Source organism: Trichosurus vulpecula, chromosome 8 (genome assembly GCF_011100635.1).
Source record: "Trichosurus vulpecula isolate mTriVul1 chromosome 8, mTriVul1.pri, whole genome shotgun sequence".
Lineage (NCBI taxonomy): Eukaryota > Metazoa > Chordata > Mammalia > Diprotodontia > Phalangeridae > Trichosurus > Trichosurus vulpecula.
Genome location: NC_050580.1, coordinates 14067312 through 14087614, shown reverse-complemented (window position 1 = coordinate 14087614; position 20303 = coordinate 14067312). Strand labels below are relative to the sequence as shown.

General features: G+C 41.3%; 1 protein-coding gene across 5 annotated transcripts in view; it reads left to right on the top strand.

The window, feature by feature from the left end:
* The first annotated feature begins 3728 nt into the window (after window positions 1-3728).
* Window positions 3729-20303, top strand: part of A1CF (APOBEC1 complementation factor) — a 103234-nt gene continuing 86659 nt past the window's right edge. For 4 of the 5 annotated variants that reach the window (XM_036734750.1, XM_036734751.1, XM_036734747.1 and 1 more), the window contains exon 1: window positions 3729-3816. The gene's annotated coding sequence lies outside the window, so the exon portion shown is untranslated. Of the gene's footprint in view, window positions 3817-12395; window positions 12573-20303 lie in introns of those variants that run through there. The other variant, XM_036734749.1, reaches the window with a different exon arrangement.

Sequence of the window (20303 nt, the reverse complement as noted above, 5' to 3'; positions counted from 1 at the left end):
AAGGAAGAAGCAGCCCAGACTAGTAGTGACTTGCCCAAAGTCGCAGAGCTAGTGTCAGAGGCAGGATCCAAACTCAGGTCTTTCTGACTCCAAATATAGCACTCTATCTACATACCAGCCTGCCTCTACCTTGAAGGCATTTCTCTCCTGCCTCTACTTCTAACTCTCTGGACTTTACCACCATGCCACAGCCGCCTTCTCACCCTGAAGATTCCCATGCCCTTGCAGCCCCCTCCTCCCATTCAGGAGTTTCTTCTGGGATATCCATTTTGTGGAATGATCCAAGCTGACCATTCTTGATTACTCTCCAGACTTTGCCACTGTGCCCCTGCAGAGGTTCCTTTTCCCCACCCTCCCCCTACCATGGGTCATCCTCTCCCATTAGAGTGTATGCCCCTTGAGGGTAGAGATTGTCATTCTTTTTTAATGTATTTGTATCCCCAGCACATGGCACAGTGTCTGGCATGTAGCAAGTGCTTAATAAATGCTTTACATATTTACCAGAAGGCTTCCTAGCTTCTCTTAATTCTAGTGTCTTCCTTTTGCTAATTATTTCCTATTTATCTTGTGTAAAGCTTGATTTGTTAATAGTTGTTTGCATGTTGTCTCCTCCATTATAAAGTAAGCCCCTTGAGGGCAGGGACTGTCTGTCTCCCTTGTCTCTCCAGAATTTAGCACAGTGCCTGGCACACAGTGGATGCTCCATAAATGTTTATGATTGATTGACTTGCTTGACTGAACCAACATCTCTCATCCAACTTTCAGATTCTGCTCTTCTGTGAATGCTTTTGCTGGCCTAGTTGCTAAAACCTGCCTGGTACATGAGGATCATGTGTATGGAGGATAGTTGAGAGACCACACTAACCACAAATGTTTCCACGAACAGCAGCCTCTGTCTACATCAGCACTCTTTGGCCTGGCATACATGTACCATCCAGTGCTTTACCAGACTGCACCCTGATGGCTTCCTCTGATGTTTTTTTTAATCCACACATACTGTTTTAAACGTTATCCATCCAGGCACCACTATGGGAGCAGAGGAAGTCTCTCAGACCTCCTTCTGGCTGGAGAACATGTCTAGATGTAGAAAAATAAAATCAAAATGCCTGTGTTTCAGGATACCTGGAACCTCCTTCTCATCTCTTATTTCTGCACTTCTATGGAGTCCATTTGGTTCCTGTGTGTGTTCAATATTATAGCTAGCTGACTCACCCTGAGGTCCCTCGCCCCCTGGAATAAGACTGTGCTGAGGGCTTTCTTACAGAGAATGAGACTCAAACTCCTGAAATAGAAAGTCAGTCAAGGTAGAAATGTAACCCAAGTGTCAGGGTTGGCTGCGATGGAGCCTTGATTTTCAGGAGCACTGTTCAAAAAGAAATTTCTAAAGATGATTAGGGAAAAAGGAAAAGAACCCATATGTTTTAAAATGTTTATAGCTACTCTCTTTGTGGTGGCAAAGAACTGGGAAATGCAGGGATGCTTATCAAGTGGGGAAGGACTAAAAATGTTGTGGTATGTGGTTGTGATGGAATACTACTGAGCTATAAGAAGCTATGAGATCAATGATCTTAGAAAACCATGGAAAGATCTGCATGAAAGAATTGAAGTGAGCAGAACCAAGAGAACATTGTATACGGTTATAGCAATATGGTTTTAAGAATTACTTTGAGCAAATAAGTTATTTAGACTATTGTAAATACCCAAATTAATTATATAGGTCATATGAAGAAAGATATTCTCTGCACCCAGAGAAAGAACTGACAAATAGAAGTATATGGAGAACAATTTTACATACATAAATATATAGTCTATTTGTGTCTAATGGCAGCCCTCCCTAGGGTAGGAGCAGGTAAGGAGGGAAGAAAAAAGGAAAAAATATGCCATAATTTTGTTTATTTGAAAGAAATAGCAAGTTGTATGTAGGAGATTTGCAGTTTCACGTGCAATCATCTTTTTAACTGTACTGTTATGGAAATCTTAGCTTGTTCCATAAATTAAAAAAAAAGAAATGGGCTTTGTTTCACAGGGAGGCAAACTGAAGATGCAGGCTGGGACCCAGGTATCGAGGAATTTAGAATCCATGGCTTCCTTCCCTGATGATAGAGTTATTTTGTTTTGTTTTTCACAAGGAAGCAAACTGCTCCAGTAAAACTAACTGGTTTGCTGACTATATCCCTGAATATGACATCACCCACTTCTCTGCCTCGGCACAAGAAGAATGGAACCTCCTTGAGAGCAGGGCCTGGTTCAATCTTCTCTGTGAATCCCTAATGCCCGGCTTTACATTTAGTAAATGTATTTTTTTGTATTGAAATGAATTGAAAGTGGGAAATAAGCAGCCGTGGTACAGTGGAGGAGAGGGCTGGATTTCGAGTCAGAAGACATGGGTTCAAATCCCCCCTCGATCACTAACTCATCATGTGAGTTACTTCTGGATGTCCCTATAAAATTAGGGAGATGGGCTAGATGGCCTGGTCCCTTCCAGCTCTAAACCCTGGGGCCAAATGCCTCCCTATACCTGAAGTACTCTTTTTAGCCCCAGCTCATAGAATTTCTGCCCTTCTACGTGACACCTTTCCTAACTCCCTCCCCACCAATTATTAGACCTCCCTTTTATTGACATTCTTTGTATTAGCGTGTATATCCTTTATATTTATGTATCTATATGATGCTCTATCTCCCACAATAGAAAAGAAGTTTCTTGAGGGCAGAAGCTGTTGAATTTTGTCTTTCTATCCCCAGTGTTCAGTAGTAGGTCCTTAGGCAGTAGGCACACAGTAGGTCCTTAATAAATATTTGCTGATCACAGAATCATAAAGCTAGAAGGAACCTTAGGGGGCAGGCCTTCATTTTACATATAAGGAAACTGAGACAAAGAGCAATGGAATGTCTAAGGTCAAACCAAATTTTGAACTAGTTACCACAGAGGTTTTGAGCGGCATTGAGCGGCATCTCTCATCTCACAATCCTGACCTTTTTCGTAGGGAACTGTCCACTCTGGTCACTCAGAGGCCTCTCCAAAGGTCTCTAATAATCCAATAATTCCAAGAAGAAAGCCCTTCTTCATGTTTTCATCTGGCCTAGCAGACTGTGGGGATCACAGTCATCACTGCATTTACTGTGCTGGGACCCTTGCATTCACCTACATGTCTTGCCCCATCATCTACTGCATATACCATATTTTACTTAGAACATGTCTAAGAAATGGGCAGTCTGGACAAGCCAAAGGTCCTTCTCATGGTCAAGTGTGTAAAAGGCCAGTGCTTGGAATCAGGATGGCCCGAGTTAAAATCCTACCTCTGACTCATGATTAGAATGCTGAACTCCTAGCCTCAGTTTCCACCTCTGTACAATAAGGTGTTGGACTAGGAGGCATTGAAAATCCCTTTCAGCTTTAAATCTTTGGTCCTATGTTAGTTTGTAGTAAGAAGGGTTTTTTAAGTATTTATTCCTCAAAGTAATGATTGATTCCTAATAAGAAATTTAGGGTTCGCTGTGTTGGGACAGATGGGTTTCAAAATGATATCAGTTGGGATGATTCGTTTTGCAAACAAAATTGAGCAGCTTCTGTAAACAGTTGTGGCTTCGTAGCTTCTGTCTGGCTCTAGTGACCTGGTGAGCTGGTCAAAGGGCTGCTGGGCCAGGGGAGATAGGCTGAGTTAACGTTTAACTTCCTGAGATTCTAAACCAAACTCAGAGGCACTGAACCTTTGGAGTTTGATATGGTGAATAGAGGATAAGCAGGGTGACACGTTGCTGCCAGTTCTCCATAACCAAGGAACAAGTTTCCGGGTGGGGATCGCTGGAAGGGCTCAGGTATGGTACCTGGGCTTTGTTTCTTGCCATTTAAATTCTTAGAATCTGTGCAGTGGGTGAGCAGTGGGCGCTGGGTGAGGGCATCTCTGAGCCTCATTTGGACTCATTGGGCTCATTGAGTCTTGCTTCTCCCTGAAGGAAAAGGAGGCACTGGACACATTGTGTCACTGGGTAATAGGGTGGCCTGCCCTTTAGCTGAACATGCCGAGTGCATTTCTGAGAAGGGAAAAAAGTGTTGACTTGGCCCTCTGGGTTCTGGCCCATTCATAGCAGTGGACAGGCTGCAGGGTGGGCTGCAGACCTGCTCTCTCAGATATATCAAAGAAGTGAGGATTCAAGAGACTCGACGTTGTCATCTCCCTTTAGGTCCCCAGTTCCCAAACTCTGCTTTCAATTTCCAACTAATTATTAGCTCCTCACTGCTTCCCTCCTCACTCCAGGGCCATACTTACTGACTTCTCTGTCACAGTAGAACCCTTGTAGTCAAAAAAATCTGGGTTCGGATCCTGACTCTGACACTTCTTAACTGTGCAGCCCCTGGAAAATAATTTCATCATACCTCTGAGCCTCAGCTTCTCCACCTGAAAAAATGGGCATGTTAAAAATTATAGCACTTACCTTATGGGGTTATTGTAAGATTCAAATGAGCAAATGTATGTAGAGGCTTTGAAAAGCCTATAATAAGTTGTTGTCGCTGCTGCTGCGGTTGTGGTTGTGGTTGTATGCCTCACAAATTACTCCTCGAGGTCAGGAGACAATTTTGTGAGGCAATTATTATTACTCCATTTTATAGATGAGAACACTGAGGCATAGGGAGGTTCAGTGACTTGCCTACAGTCACACTACTAACATATGACAAAACCCAAACCTGAATGAACCCAGTTCCCTGGATGCCAAGTCAATTCTACCATGCTTAGTAATTGTTATTAGCAATAATAAATATTATTTTATAATTATTGTTATTTCAAAGATGTTACCAAAATCTCCCCCTGCACAAGGGTGTGGATGCCCTTACATGGAGCACTTTCTACTCATGTCAAATAAACGAATGATTAAATGAAGGACTGGGTAGTGGGGTATGCTGAGGGAAAGTTTTCTTTGGACCTGTTAAAGCTTAGATGGGTCAAGCTAACCACTAGACGGTCCTCTTCCATGGTGACCTGGCTAGTGGTGTCATCCCAGACAGCCTGTTCACAATATTGTCCCTTCCCAACTTTGCTCACTTGGAAAAGAAAGGCTCAATTCATCAACTTCCTTGATGAAAGTTGGGTTATGCTTTTAAAAACTGGCATTATTAGCATGAAGAGTCTGAGCCGTCTACAGGGAATATTCTCTCAGGAAGCACCAAAGTTCCCAATTTGACAGTCACTCATTTGGACTGGTTTAGGAGCTGTTGATGATTCATAAACAGTTTATTTCACTCTGGTCTAACAGGAAGTGAGTTTTCTAGCATGGCTTCATCAAACCTAAGGGGATCCATTAACCATGTTGGAGGCCCTTCGCTTCGAGGCTGATTTGGTTTTTTATGGGTATAATAAAGCACTCTGGCCGTCTTAGCTATGAATACATCTCTGCCATCTGTAGGCCCCTTGAGAGTAGGAGCTCTTTCATTCTTTGCATGTGTGTCCCTAGGGACCTCCTCACTGTAGAGATTCAATAAATCTTCACTTGATTCATTGATCGTTAACAGTAATATGACATGGTTCTCCAAGTGTCCAGGCCTTCACTTTGCAAACTGTGAGGCAAACATGCAAGTTGTTGTTGAATGATTTCAGTCATGTCTGACTCTTCATGACCCACTTGGGGTTTTCTTGCCAAAGACACTGGAGAGGTTTGCCATTTCCTTCTCTATCTCATTTGACAGATGAGGAAACTGAGGCAAACAGGGTTAAGTGACTTGTCCAAGGTCACACAGCTGGTAAGTATCTGAGGCCAGATTTGAATTCAGGTTTTCCTACTGCAGTCCTGGTGCTCTATCCACTGTGCCACTTAGCTGCAAACCTCAGGTCTATTTCATGGGACTGTATTTTCTGGCAAGATATTGATAATGCCTGAATATTAGTAATGACTCCCTCCCCCTACTCACTATACAGCAAAATGAGGAAGGGGTGTCGTAAAGAGATAAAACAAATGGGAGCACTTTGCTCCTTACGAGGCTAACTCTTCATGAGGCAGTGCAGCCTAATGGACAGAGGGCTGCCCTGGGAATCAGGAGGAGCTGAGTTCAAATTCTACTTCTAACAAAAACTAGCTGCTTTGCTTTTGGTTTTATATCTCTAATGTGAAATGCTATGCCTGGCACATAGTAGGTACTTAGTAAATGCTTGATTTATTGGCTGATTAACTGTGTAGATAAGCCAGTGCCTGGATCAACTCTCTGAGGCTATGAGTTAGAGAAAAGTTTCTGATCTGTATCAGTGGGAGGAGATTAGAGGCCAGTATTATCTCCCAAGTTCCCAGTGTGGATGAAATCACAGATCTAGACCCATTCTACTCTCTCTGTTCCAATCTCATCCTGGCCTCCAGGATCTTCATTGTTTTTTGGAAAATCGTGTGCTTCTTCTATTTTGTTTTGACTTCATTTGAATACATTATATACATACTTATGTATGGTCACATATATACATATATGTATGTGTGTCTAGTCTCCCCCATTATGATGTAAGGCTCTTGGTGGTAGGGACTGTGTCACTTTGATCTTTGCATCCATGGTGCGTAGTGGAGAGCCTGATGCATACCGAAATCTAAATAAATATTTGTTGATTGATTGATAGATCAAATGAGATAATATATGCAAAATATCTTCTCAATATATCTATATCTTCGGAAATAATTCTTAGCAAAGTTCTCCCTTTGATATTCCAAAGAAGATCCCTCCAAAATGCTAGAGGTTTTCCTCTAGAACTTCTCACAGCCCTTGGGGACCAGCATACTCAGGTTGTTCTTCTAGCATCATTCTCTCTTGCTATATGATGGGACCAATTCCTTTTCTGGTCCATTATTTCTTCTCACACAGCTGGGTAGCCAGTCTATTATTAGTTCCTTATTAAGAGGAATTGTGTCATTTTCTGTCTTCATACCCTAAGCACCCAGGAAAATACCAAGCACGTACTAGGTGCTTAATAAATGCTTATTTAAGGAAGTAATGAGTTAAACTGTAGTTATATAGATGTGGGACAAATGAACAATAAGTTGGACCAGAATTAAATAAGAGGTTAAAAGTGCATTGGATTGAATTTGGGAACCTGTGACCCCCAACTTGTTCCCTGGCACAAGGACCTATCTCTTTAACACAAATATTTTCCTTATAATACAGCATAGCTGCAAACCTTGCAACACCATAGTCACCAAAGAATCAAAGTCAAGGGTGACTCATAGAGCAATGGAGATCTCACACCGTTGGCATAGGATATTTTCCATGTCCTTATCTGGTCCAGTTCACTTCTTAGCTAACCCAATATCTAGTGTTTCACAAAAATCCACATAAAACAATATAATTTGAGGAGAACTATTACAAAGGATTCCATAATTATTACCAAATTTGTAACCATGTTACTTTTATGGGACTATGATCATAGTCCCAGATTTGGACAGATTTTGAGGAAAATCTTCACAGTTAGCCATAATATCCTTTGTCCTATGATCTAAAAGAACCCCTATTGATGTGAGATAGGCTATTCCCACAACTGGATGATCAAAAATGATCTCTTTCAAAACCTACCTAAGTAAATTCAGGCAGAGAACATACTGGCCTATAACAACATCACAGCACTAATAGTGAAGCATGGCCTCCCAACTCTAAACAAAGACATGGAATAACATATATATATATATATATATATATATATATATATATATATATATATATATATACTTTCAAGCCATGGCTAATATATTGAATTTTTTAGCTTAACTCAGCTTTTTGGTCCAACATCAATTTAATATATTGTCCTCTGATGCAGGATATATCACACATCATAAGGCATCCTGATATAATGGATAAAGACCATCCAGTACCACCTCTCACCCATACTGGCTGTATGCTACTTAATGTCTCTGTGTTCTAAGGTACTCTAAGACTATAAGTTGCAGAGAAAGTGTTGACCTGCACTGGTGGAGGAACTCGACTCGCTTGGGAGTTGCTTATACTACTAAAATGATAGTTCCACTCCCTCTACTTTTTTGTTACAAGGAAGTTTTCTGCTGAGGCAAGAAGTCATTGGGAAGTGACAAATATGTGTGCTTTTTAAAGTGCAAGGAAAGCATTTTCTTTTAAAAAAAGATGAAATCAAAAAGTTCTTGAAGTCTTAAAGGGAGAGAAGAAGGTGCTGCTGTCCTTTCTGGGGATTAGTACTGTTGCCCAAGGGTTCACATTACTTTTTATGCTTCTGAGTAACGCCAACAGCTCAAACAAGGCAGTATTGATCGGCAAATGATAAACACCATTTGTTATCTTATTCACAGAACAGTAACCAGGTTCCTCTAAAGAGCAGCTCTAACAGTCACAACTCTTCCCAGAGAAAGCAGGCAGAAAGGAGTATCTCACTTTCCCTTCTCTATCTTAAATCAAACTTTCATCTTCCCCTTAAGAGATGCTTTTACTCCACTATCAACTCTTCTGTATGATGCAGAATAGAAAGGGAAATTGGTTAATACAGGCAGGGGCCTCACCCCACAGGGTTTCTTGGTTTCTGTGGTAATCATGTAAATGAAATTCTCTTAAAGTAGGCCTTATTCAGGATGTTGGGTAATTGTATTCAGTGAATGGGAGCCACAGGGCTCAGGATTTTGCTCAATTCCAAAATGGGTAACTGCTGTTGTTATCCAAGATTTTCCTTGTAATTTAGAATGAGGTGGGACAAAGATTGTAGGATTTTCATTATTCTGTCCATCCATTCTCCAAATCTGATTTAATGTTCCAAAATACGCAAACCTATTAGTATCGATTTAAGATATATTTACAGCTGAAAGGGACCTTAGAGATGACCTAGTTCAGCGCTTATAATTTATAGTTGAGAAAACTGAGATCCAGAGTGAAGAAGTGTCTTGTCCAAGGTCATAATTGGGGATTCAAACTTTTAAAATTCATATTTAATTTAATTTTTTTAATTTAAAAATTAACTTTTAAAAAATATCATTTTGGATATTTTGGATTTTTTGCTTTTTACCAGACCCACCACAAACTAATCTGAAACACCATTTAGTTTCTTTTGCTCTTGCCATACCATAAATCAGTGTGGTTCAGTGGACAGAACACTGGCCTTCCCATACCCTTTGACCCAGCAATACCACTTCTAGGGCTATATCCCAAAAAGATTATACAAGTGGGAAAGGGACTCATATGTACAAAAATATTTATAGCAGCTCTTTTTGTGGTGGCAAAGAATTGGAAATCAAGGGGATGCCCATTAATTGGGGAAGGCCTAAACAAATTTTGGTATATGAATGTAATGGAATACTGTTGTGCTATAAGAAATGAAGAGCAGACAGACTTCATTATAACCTGGAAAGACTTATATGAACTGATGCTGAGTGAGGGGAGCAGAACCATGACATCATTATACATGATTACAGATACACAGTATCTATAAGGACTAACTTTGATAGACTTGAATCCTCTCATCAATGCAAAGTCCAAAGACAGCTCCAAAAGACTCATGATGGAAAAAGCTACGCATATCCAGAAAAAGAATTATGGAATCTGAATGCAGATTGAGGCAAACATTTTGCTCTCTTTTTTTCCTTTGTTTTTAGTTTTGTTTCTCCTTTCTCATGATTCATTCCACTGATTATAATCCTTCCTCACAACTGGACTATTATGTAAATAATTTCAATGTGAAGGTATATGTAGAACCTACATTGGATTACATGTTGTCTTGGGGAGGGGAGAGAGGAGGAAAGGGAGGGAGAGAAAATTTGGAACCCAAAAATTTATGGAACTGAGTGATGTAAACAAAAAATAAAAAAAATATTTTTAAAAAAAGAACACTAGCCTTCTCATCAGAAATCCAAGTCCAAAACTCTATTTACTCATTCATTTGACAAGCAGTTATTTAGTGTTTACCATGTGGCAAGCATTGTGCTAAATGCTAGAGAAGGCCAAAAACTGTTTAGTACCTGACATTCTTTTGGGAGGGGAAAATATGTACACTTAAACATAGCATAAATATGAAGTCATTTGTGCTGTCGGGGAAGGCTTCACATAGGATGCGGTGCTTGAATTGAACGTACAGGGAACAGAGGATGTTAAGAGCCAGAGGTGAAGAGGACGAGGCTTGAGCTGGAATGCTAAGTACAGGGCACAGAAAGTTGTCCAGTTTGTCTGGAACATAAGGGAGAATAGACAGTAATGGGCAATATACCTGCAAACTTTGAAAGGCTTGAAATGCCAAAAGAGGCTTCTGGACCTTATCCTTGGGGCAAAGGGGAGCCATGAGAGCTTTTTGAGCAGAGAAGTGACATAGCCAGACCTTTCTTTACAAATACTACTTTGGAAGTTATGGAAAGTATGGATTGAAGGGAGAAATTTTAGGCATCATCAAACATTAGGAAGCTATTGCAATAGTCCAGGTGAGAGGTGATGAGAGCCTGAACTAGGGTGGTGACCATGTGAGTAAGGAGAAAGGGATGGGCACAAGGGAGACTGTGAAGATGGAGTTGGCAAGACTTGGATATTGACTGACTATTGGAAAAACAAGGAAGAGTGAGGATCTAGTTGTCTCTGAGGTTGTGAACCTGGAGGACTGAAAGAATAATGGTACTCTTAACAGAAACTGCTTGTCCATCTGTCCCACATCTATTCATTTATTTAATAAGCATTTATTAATCCTCAATTATGTTCCAGATACTTTCCTAAATACTGACATTGTAAATTTAAAAAAAAAAACTATAAGAAAAGGAAGGTGGAAAGGGGGATGAGTTAAGGGTAAAGATGATGTGTTCTGCTTTGGATTGAAATGTCTATGGGATATATAATTAGAAAGCTCCAAAAAGCACTATGTGATGCAGGATCAGAGCTCAAGAGAGACTGGAGCTGGATATAAAGATGTCTGATTCATCAGTGTTGAGATGATCATTGAGCTCTTGGGAAGCAGTAAAATGAGAGGAGGGAGGGAGGGAAGGAAGGGGAGAATGAGAAGGGAGCAAGGGAGGGAGAGAAGGTGAGGATGAAAGGAGAGGGAAGGAGAGAGAGGAGAGAGAAGATGAGGAAGAAAGAGCAAGGGAAGAAGAGAGAGGGGAGATGGGAAGAGAAATGGAGGAAGGAAGAGAGGGGGAGAGAAAAAAAGGGAAAGGAGAGGAGAGAGGGGGGACAGAGGAAGGGAAGGGGGAAAATGAAGAGAGGGAAGAAGAGAGGGGGAGAAGGAAAGAAAGAAAGAGGGAGATATAGGAGGGAGAGATAGAGGGAAGGAGAGAGAGGGGAAAAGGAAGAGAGAAATAGAGGGAGGGAAAAAGAGGGGAGAGAGATCACATACAAAGCTTTAGGTAAGACCCACAATTGAGGGTGGGGAATCATCCAGCAAAGGAGACTGAGATGGAATGATCGGGTACATAAGAGGAAAACCAAGAGAAAGCAGTCTCATGAAAACCCATGGAGGTGAGGATTCAGGATAGTGTGGGGAAAAACCTGTCAAGTAATATAAGTTAATCAAGAAGGATGAGGACTAAGAAAATACTAATAGACTGGGTGATTATTGGCAATTTTGGAGAGCAATTCAGTCAAAGGATAGAGGTAGAAACCAGGAAAGTCTAGTTGGATTCTATTTGGACCTCAGCTTCTTCATCTGCAAAATGATAGAAGAAATTGGCTTGAACAATTGAGTTTTAAAAGTCTTAAATATTATTTTTAAATCCATCAGAAATGAAAATATTCTCCTATTCTTATGATACTTGTTCAGAAAAAGTAAATAAGCCATCAATTGTGGAGTTCTTTTAATGCAGTAAACATTACTTTGTTGGTAATCCTTATTTTGTTCATGCAAGTCAATATCACCAATTACACAATTCCCTGATTTGCTCCCAGTAATAGGACTATAGCATCTGATACCACTAAGTGAGAAATAGGTATCAAGAAGGTTATTCACAGTGTTCTGCCCCGTGCAGTGACTATATAGCAAGTTTTCCACTGCCAATAGGGAATCCTGCTGGAATGTTGTACAATACAACATTCACTGGGGCTTAATCTTTCCAACTTGAAAAAACAAAAACAATTATATTTCCAGGACCCCTGACAGATTTTGAAGAGTGTAGTTTGGGATAATAAAAACTAAAGAGCTAAATATCCAGACCCTGCAGCAGGTCAGCCCAAAAACTTCTCACTACAGATGTTTGGGGAGGTGTAGGGCCAGACAGCTAAGCCAGGAGACACATCCTTCATTGGAATACTTTCTGAGAGGCTTGCCAGACATTCCTGGAGGGAGGAGATAACCATGTGCTAGTCTCTAGGGCTCCCCTTGGCATGTGTTCCCCTGATGAATGAAAAATAAGAGAAAGATGTGTTAACTATGGGAGCCTCACATATCCTTCCGATTCAATTCAATTCAGCCTTTCTCTTTTCCCCTTATTTTCCAACAGCTAACATTCATTCATTTAAGAAGGATTTATTTAAAACTCACTATATCCAAGATAAGAAGCTGCCTAAGTGGAGAAAGTGTCCAGAAGACCTGAGTTCAAGTCTCCCCTCTAACATACACTGAGTGCGTGACCCAGGACAAGTAACTTGGCTGCCCTAGAGGAAGATTACCCAACTCTCTAAGGCTGTAAGTTTGCAGAGCAGGTGTTGATCTGCATTGGTAAAGGGAATCAGAAGTTCTTCCGGATGAGGAAGACCGTCCCCCTGCCCTCATGGCAGGGGGGACTCTATTGGGGTCCATTAAACATATTGGAATATGCATATGATATCAAAACTGGACAGAAATTCTGGTACAGTATAGAAGAGATAAAAGTGCCCACTATGGCTGCAAAGAATTGTGTGAGGGTGGAGGAAGGAAATACACTAACTGGAGAATTTGGTAAGGCTTCCTGGAGGAGGAGGTAAAGATTGATCCTGAGGACTGGTGAGAATTTATTAAGGATGAGATCCTTTGAGCATCCTACATATGGGGAAAAGCATTAGCAAAGGGAAAGGACGGACAAATGCAGGGAATTAGATGGAAACATAATGCAAATGAACAGCCATTCTCTTAGGTAAGACTGCCTACAAAGGGAAAGTGGTGTGACATTGTAGAATGTCTTATAAACCAAGCTCAGAACTTCAGACTTCTGTCAGCGGTTAGTAGAGAGCCACTGTAGGGTTTTTAGCAGAGAAGTTAGCTGTTGATGACAAAGATGAAGTTGGCAGCTGTATAACTGGAGTCAAGAGGGACTGGAGGTAAGGAACCAGTTAGAGATGGTTGCAAGAGTCTTGGGAGGTAGAGGACAATAAGGTCGTGAGCAAAGGTCAAATTGTAATCATTAATTTTGGAGAGCAGGGCAAACAACATGAAAGCAACTCAAATCAAATTGTAGAATTCATGATGTAAAAACAAAGTACAAATTAATAAAGACAAATTTAGTTGCTCAAGAGGGGGAATTAATTACTATAATGACTTGCAAATGGATATTATTATTATTATCAAGTAGTTTCCTAATTGAACTAATTATTCTTGCTAACTAGGTACTAAATAGAGAAAGTGCTGGCCTTGCAGTTACAAAGATATGAATTCTAATCCTACCTCTTAAGGCCAAAGTTACATAACCATGAGCAAGCAGATTCAGCTCTCAAGGCCTTGGACAGCTCCCTAAGACTGTAAATTCCAGAACAGTGACCAGTCTGCACCTTAGGGTTCCCCACCCTGATAAAATGACATCATCCTCTGTTTCCACCATACATACACCTCCTTTTCCCATCAAACTTTGATAATGCTTTGATATCATGGTGACCCACGGAATGGGTAAAACATTGATTGCAAAAAGTGTGGTAGAGATTGAGTTCCCCAAAATGTCCATTTTCTATTCAAAAAAATAGGATTTTTATGGTTACCAAAAATGAATTGGAGTAGGAGAATTCGATAAAATTGAGTCATTTATCTTTGCTCTTGTATTCAATTAGTTGAAAGATATTCTACCCCAGTTTTTGTAAACTTAATTCTATGTAGCTTCTGTATAGGCTCCCAAAAAATGTGGACTGACTGACATAGAACAATGGAAACTGACAGAGCCAAGGACAGAAGGGATAAAAGGCTGGAGAAGGGAGCTTGGAAGCCAAGTCCAATCAGGTTCCTTAAGAAGAAGATTGCAAGTTTATTTCACAGAATCATTGTACCTAAGTTGAAAGAGACCCTAGGAGGCATCTAGATCAACCTGTGACTGCTACTGAAATATCTGTAGGTTTACAGAATCTCACAGTTGAAAGGGACCTGAGAGGCACCTCCTCTGTGATATCTTCAACAAGGGATCATCAGGCTTTGATTGAAAACATCAGTGATGAGAAATCCACTCCCTTTGTATGCAGTCACTTTCACTTCTGGGCAACTGTCATTATTTGAAAGGTTTTCCTGATATTAATCTGAAATTTGCCCCTTTGAAATATCCAATGATCAATAAACATTTGTTAAGCCCTTACTATGTACCAGGCACCATGCTAAGCACTGGGAATACAATTAATAAAAAAGCCAGTCCTTGCTCTCCAGAAGCTTACAATTGAAAGGGAGAGACAACACCCAAAAGTAGACAGGAAAGTGGGAAGTGGGTCCAGGAGGGACCTGGTATAGGGGACATCTTGTTCTGGCAGAGGGGCAGATACAAATTGGAGAGATCTGAGAGTTCAGTTTCTGCTCTCTATAAATAAAGGCAGTAGGAGGAGTTTGTCCTCTGCCCTCAAGCCCTCCAATGAAATGGAAGAGGAGGCAGAGGGAGGTAGTGTCAATCAAAGCTAGAGTCAGTGGCATGGTAGTGGGTTGAGAAATGGTGAGCTTATCCTGGGAGGGGCATCTCATTCTTTGGAGTTGAAACAAGGCAGAGCAGCAGTTACAAAGTGCAATTTCCATCCAGGCCTCCTGATTCTGCTCTTTGGGGACAAACTGAACAACCCCAATCCCTCCTTCACTTAACATCACTTCAGATACTTGGAGACAACTATCCAAAGTCTTCTCTTCTTCAGGTTAAACACTCCCAGCTCCCTTAACTGACCACCATATAGCAGGGACTGGAGGCCCTTCACTGTGCTTTGATATTTAAACTGATCCTAAGACTAGAGGAGTAAAGAAAAAGAGTAGAGAGTGAGTGCATTCCAATCATTGTCTTCTGAAGAATGTGAGAATAACCTCTAATTACTACTCAGAAAAACCCTCACAGGGAGCTAGAAGTGAATGCTTTTAGCCAGCAAACCATTTAGATTTGTCTTCTCCAAACAATATTCTGAATTCCTCCAGTCTGCTCTTCCATCCATGGCACATTTAGAAATGTGTTTGAGGCCTTTCTCCCCAGAAGACATGAGTTTATTGGTCATTCTAACAACATAATGTCTTTCTGTGCATATGAAACAGGAGAGAGAAAGCCATCTTGCTGATTCTGTAGAAGGAAACATCTGCAATGATATTATTAGCCATAAGGACATAGAACAAGACTTGAACGGGACTTCTAACTTGTCTCATTGAACTTACTAATCCCTGAGGGAAGAAAGCTTCCCAGGGAGGAAATGTCTCCCTTTCCATCTTCTCTCAAGGTTATTTTCTTGAATGGCCAGAGTCCTGGCCAGAATCCAAGAATCAGCATTTTGTGGCTGGTAGGGTCCTTCAGGGCCATCCAATTTCACCTGTATTGAAAGAAAACTGCCTTTGACAATACTCCCAGTGAGCTGGCATCCTCCAATGAGCAGGAAACTATTGTCTCCAGAGGCAGTCCTGGCCACTTTGAGGTGACTCCAAGCATTAGGAATTCTTTGTATCAAACCCATTTTCTTCTTTGTAGTTTCCCCCTCATTCCTTTTAGCTCTGCCCACTGGGATCAAGTAGAAGGAGCCTAATCTTTTTTCTTTGAGAGATGAGAATGAAATATTGAAGACAGCTGTCCTGTGCCGACAAGTCTTCTCTTCTCCAAGTCAAATCTACCCTGTTCCTTAAACCGGTACTCATATGGTACAAGGCTGCTCTAGACACCATAGAGTCTATCAATGACTTTCCACAAAATGTATTGCCCAGAACCAAAAACAATGCCCTAGATGTGGCCTCACCAGAACAGAGTAAACTGGAATTCTCATCTCCCTAGTCTTGGACAACATGCCATTCTTAACACAGCCTAAGATCATAGCTAAGAGCATTAGCTTTTTTTTAACTGCCATTATCATATCTTTGGATAGAGTAGGCTAGAGTGTCTATGTGCTTTAATAGCAAGGAAGCTTTACATTCAAGTCTCAACTTTGAGACCTACTGACTGTATTACCCTGGGAAAGTCCCTTAGCTTCTCAGTGCCCCAGGTAACTCTCTAAGCCTGTACGTTGCAGAGTAGCTGCTGACCTGCCTTTGGAAAGGGAGATTCTTGAGCAGAAGTTTCCCATATCCAGGAAATCCCAAGGCCAGTCTCTGTCCCTGGTATGCTTTGCCTGGTATGGAATTGGCCATTTGCTAAAGTCCCCAGATCTTTTTTTCCAGACAAATTTCCACTTAACCATGATTTCCCTACCTTCTCAGATGTAGCCAGAAAGTGAGCTGACTTATGGATGAAAGGAAATGTATTGTGTGACTCTAGATAGACTCCAGGCTTCTGAGTGTATAAAATGTACATGAAGGCAATGACTATATTGAGGTGAAATGGGCAGTAGCGTGTGTAGCAGCAGGTATCCATCGGTCAAGAAACCTGAATTCAGAGCAGGGCAGTGATTTAGTATTCAAGGGGAAGGAAATTGTCATCTCTCTACAGAAAATCTACTTTTCCTACAGTGGAAGGGACAATTAGGCAGATCAGCTGATTTCTGTGATGTAGGTATGTCTGCAAAGCCAGTCCTACTTGGAGGTGTGATGTGAGGCAAGTTCAAATGCCCAGAATCGCCTCCCTCCATTAGAGTTATCCCATTTGGCTAAGGCACTATATCTCCAGAAGGCCTCTGTTAAAATGCAAATACTTTGGTAATACATTAAACTATTGTCACCTATTTATAGCTCAGCACAACTCGGTTCACCATAGAATCACAGACATGGTGCTGTCCTTGCATATAGTCGTCACGTCTTTCTGTCTTTTGTTCTAATTTACAGTCAGAATGTCAATATTGACATACTGTAGTTACCTCAGGAATATATTGAATGAATGGTTGTTGGGAAAGGATCTTAACTTTGAGCATCAATTGCTGAAACAATGCTTACGGGGGTCTAAAAAAACTGTGAAGTCTAGCCCCTTCTGCCACTTTTTCCAGGATTTGATCACTGTCACTGAAGAAGCAGCAGGGAGCTGCCCAGAACTCAGGGCCATTTGGTATTTTTTCTTTGTTGCATAGGTTGACATGGCCAAAGAATCCATCACCACCTCATGACATCATGGTGACAATGAGCCTCTCCATACTTGTCTTGGCTGGTCCTTGGATAGAAGACAGCTTGTTGCTGGGACTCTGCTTAAAATCTTTCCAGCTTGGTAGGACCTGCTCAAATTTGGTCTCCACTGGCCTGGGCTTCAAGAATTCAGGGTCACTGTCATGTCATGAGGGGGCACCAGAAGAGGAGTTTGTAGAAGCTTAATCTTATCCTTATTACTACTCTTCTTCTGATTTGCCTGGAACCTCTCCTAGAAAACTTGGCTTCCTATATGGATCGATTTTTCATCATGAAAGAAGGAGCAGAACTAAGGGTGCAATGCTGAAGGAACACCCTTCCCACACAATGAGGAGCATACAGCCCATAAACAGCTCCCCAGCAACTTGAAAAGTGACAAATGCGATGAATACAGAGAAGCTTAGAATGATCTAGTGAACTGATGCAAACTGAAGGAAGCAGAGCCAGGAAAACTCTTCACAATGACAATGTAAATTCAAATCAACCACCAAAAAAGGGAATAATAAAAATGATAAATGACAAGCATGGCTCAAGAGAGAGATATGAGAAGATGCCCCTACCCCAACCATAGCAGAGATTAGAAGTACATAGCACACATTTTCAGACTTTTTCAATGCATTAATTAGCTGTGCTGATTTTTTTCCTCTTTTCCTTTTATTGTCTTTAAAACTATTATTCATTATATGAGATGATTCTTTTTAAGGGAGTGGGGATGAAATACTGGGAGAAATTATGTTGATGTAAAACAAAGAAAGTAATCAATAAAAACTTATTTAAAACATGAGGCAAAGAGGCTGTCAGAGGGTTTCAAGGTCATGTCAGATATGATTGAATGAAGGAACTAGGGATACCTGGTCTACCAAAGGGAAGACTGCAAAGAATATGAGAGCTTTTTTCAAGCATTTGAAGAGAGAACGTGTAGAGGAGAGATTGGCTTTGTTCAGCTTGGACTCAAAAAGGAGAACCAGGAGCAATTGGGAAGTTGCTAAGAGGTGAATTTAGCCTTCTCAATGTAAAGAAAAACATCTTAACAATCCAAGCCATCTCAAAGTGGAGTGGGCTATGTCAAGAGGTGGTCGTTTCTCTGAGAAAATGCTGGATGCCTTGTGGTAGGACAGATGATTCTTAAGGAGGTGCCTCTCATGCCTCTCATTGATCCACTGCTTCTCAAATGACCTGGAACCCTAAAGCCAGAAGCTCATTGGGATAGCATTAATAGAGGGATTACCATCTATCTGACCCAGAGGGAAGACACCCAATAAGAGAGAGGGCTAGCAAGTGGGAGGGGGAATCCTGCCCGTAGGCTTCTGGGACACAGCTCCATTTGCTCTGGCTAATGCGCAAAAGCATGTACTTGATCAGAGAACTGAGAGAGATATCCTGAGAATGCTAGATAAGTTCAAAAAAGAAGGCTTTGGATTAGGGGAGTGAAGCTAAGATGACGGCTGTAAATCAGGGACTTGTGTAAGCTGCCCCCCCAAGTCCCTCCAAAAACCTATAAAAATGGCTCTGAACAAATTCTAGAGCTGCAGAAGCCACAAAATAGCAAAGAGAAGCAGGGATCCAGCCCAGGACAGCCTGGATGGTCACAGGGTAAGATCTATCACATGGAGGTGGGAGCAGAGCGGAGCAGAGCACAGTGTGGGCCATGCCAGGACCAAGCAGACCAGGAGCCAGGCATAACAGGCATAGCACCCTGAGTCAGTGAGCTGTGGCAGTTACCAGACTTCTTAACCCACAAACACCAAATGCAACAGAGAAGGTTAGTGGGAAAAGCTGCCGGGACAGAGTGAAAGGAGTTCATGGCCAGCCACTGCCCCAGGGATGGCAGAGGTGGTGTAGCTCTGAGGCTGCTTCCAGAGCTACAGCTGCAGTTGCTTTTGGCCCCAGGCCCACCTGGTGGGAGGAATTAAGTGGCGGATTAGAGCAGGAGTGCAAAGCGGGCTTTGCCCTGCCTGGAGCTGGGCCACAACCCTGGTTGGCAGTTCTTGGGGGAGAAGGAGTGCTGGTGTGGCAGAGCCTGCTGTGTAGAAGTAGCTCTGAAAATAGCAGCCCAGTCCCTTAAGCTTGGGACAAAGTACTCTCTACTCTACAAGCAGTCATACCCCGACCAAAAGCTCAAGGGTCAAGTAGTTCGCTGGAAACGTGAACAGGCAGCAAAAATGCTCTCAGATTCAGACTCAGACTTTGGAATCTTTTTTTGGTGACAAAGAAGATATAAACATACAGCCAGAAGAAGTCAACAAACTAAAAGAGCCTACATCAAAAGCCTCCAAGAAAAATATGAATTGGTCTCAGCCCATAGAAGAGCTCAAAAAGGATTTGGAAAAGCAAGTAAGGCAAGTAGAGGAAAAACTGGGAAAAGAAATGAGAGTTACGTGAGAAAACCATAAAAAACAAGTCAATGAATTGCTAAAGGAGACCCAAAAAAATACTGAAGAAAATAACACCTTAAAAAATCGACTAACTCAAATGGCAAAAGAGCTCCAAAAAGCCAATGAGAAGAAGAATGCCTTGAAAGGCAGAATTAGCCAATTGGAAAAGGAGGTCCAAAAGACCACTGAAGAAAATACTACCTTAAAAATTAGATTGGAGCAAGTGGAAGCTAGTGACTTTATGAGAAATAAAGATATTATAAAATAGAACCAAAGGAATGAAAAAAATGGAAGACAATGTGAAATATCTCATTGGAAAAACCACTGACCTGGAAAATAGATCCAGGACAGATAATTTTAAAATTCTTGGACTACCTGAAAACCATGATCAAAAAAGAGCCTAGACATCATCTTTCAAGAAATTATCAAGGAGAACTGCCCTGATAGTCTAGAACCAGAGGGTAATATAGAAATTGAAAGAATCCACCAATCGCCTCCTGAAAAAGATCCCAAAAAGAAAACTCCTAGGAATATTGTCACCAAGTTCCAGAGCTCCAAGATCAAGGAGAAAATACTGCAAGCAGCCAGAAAGAAA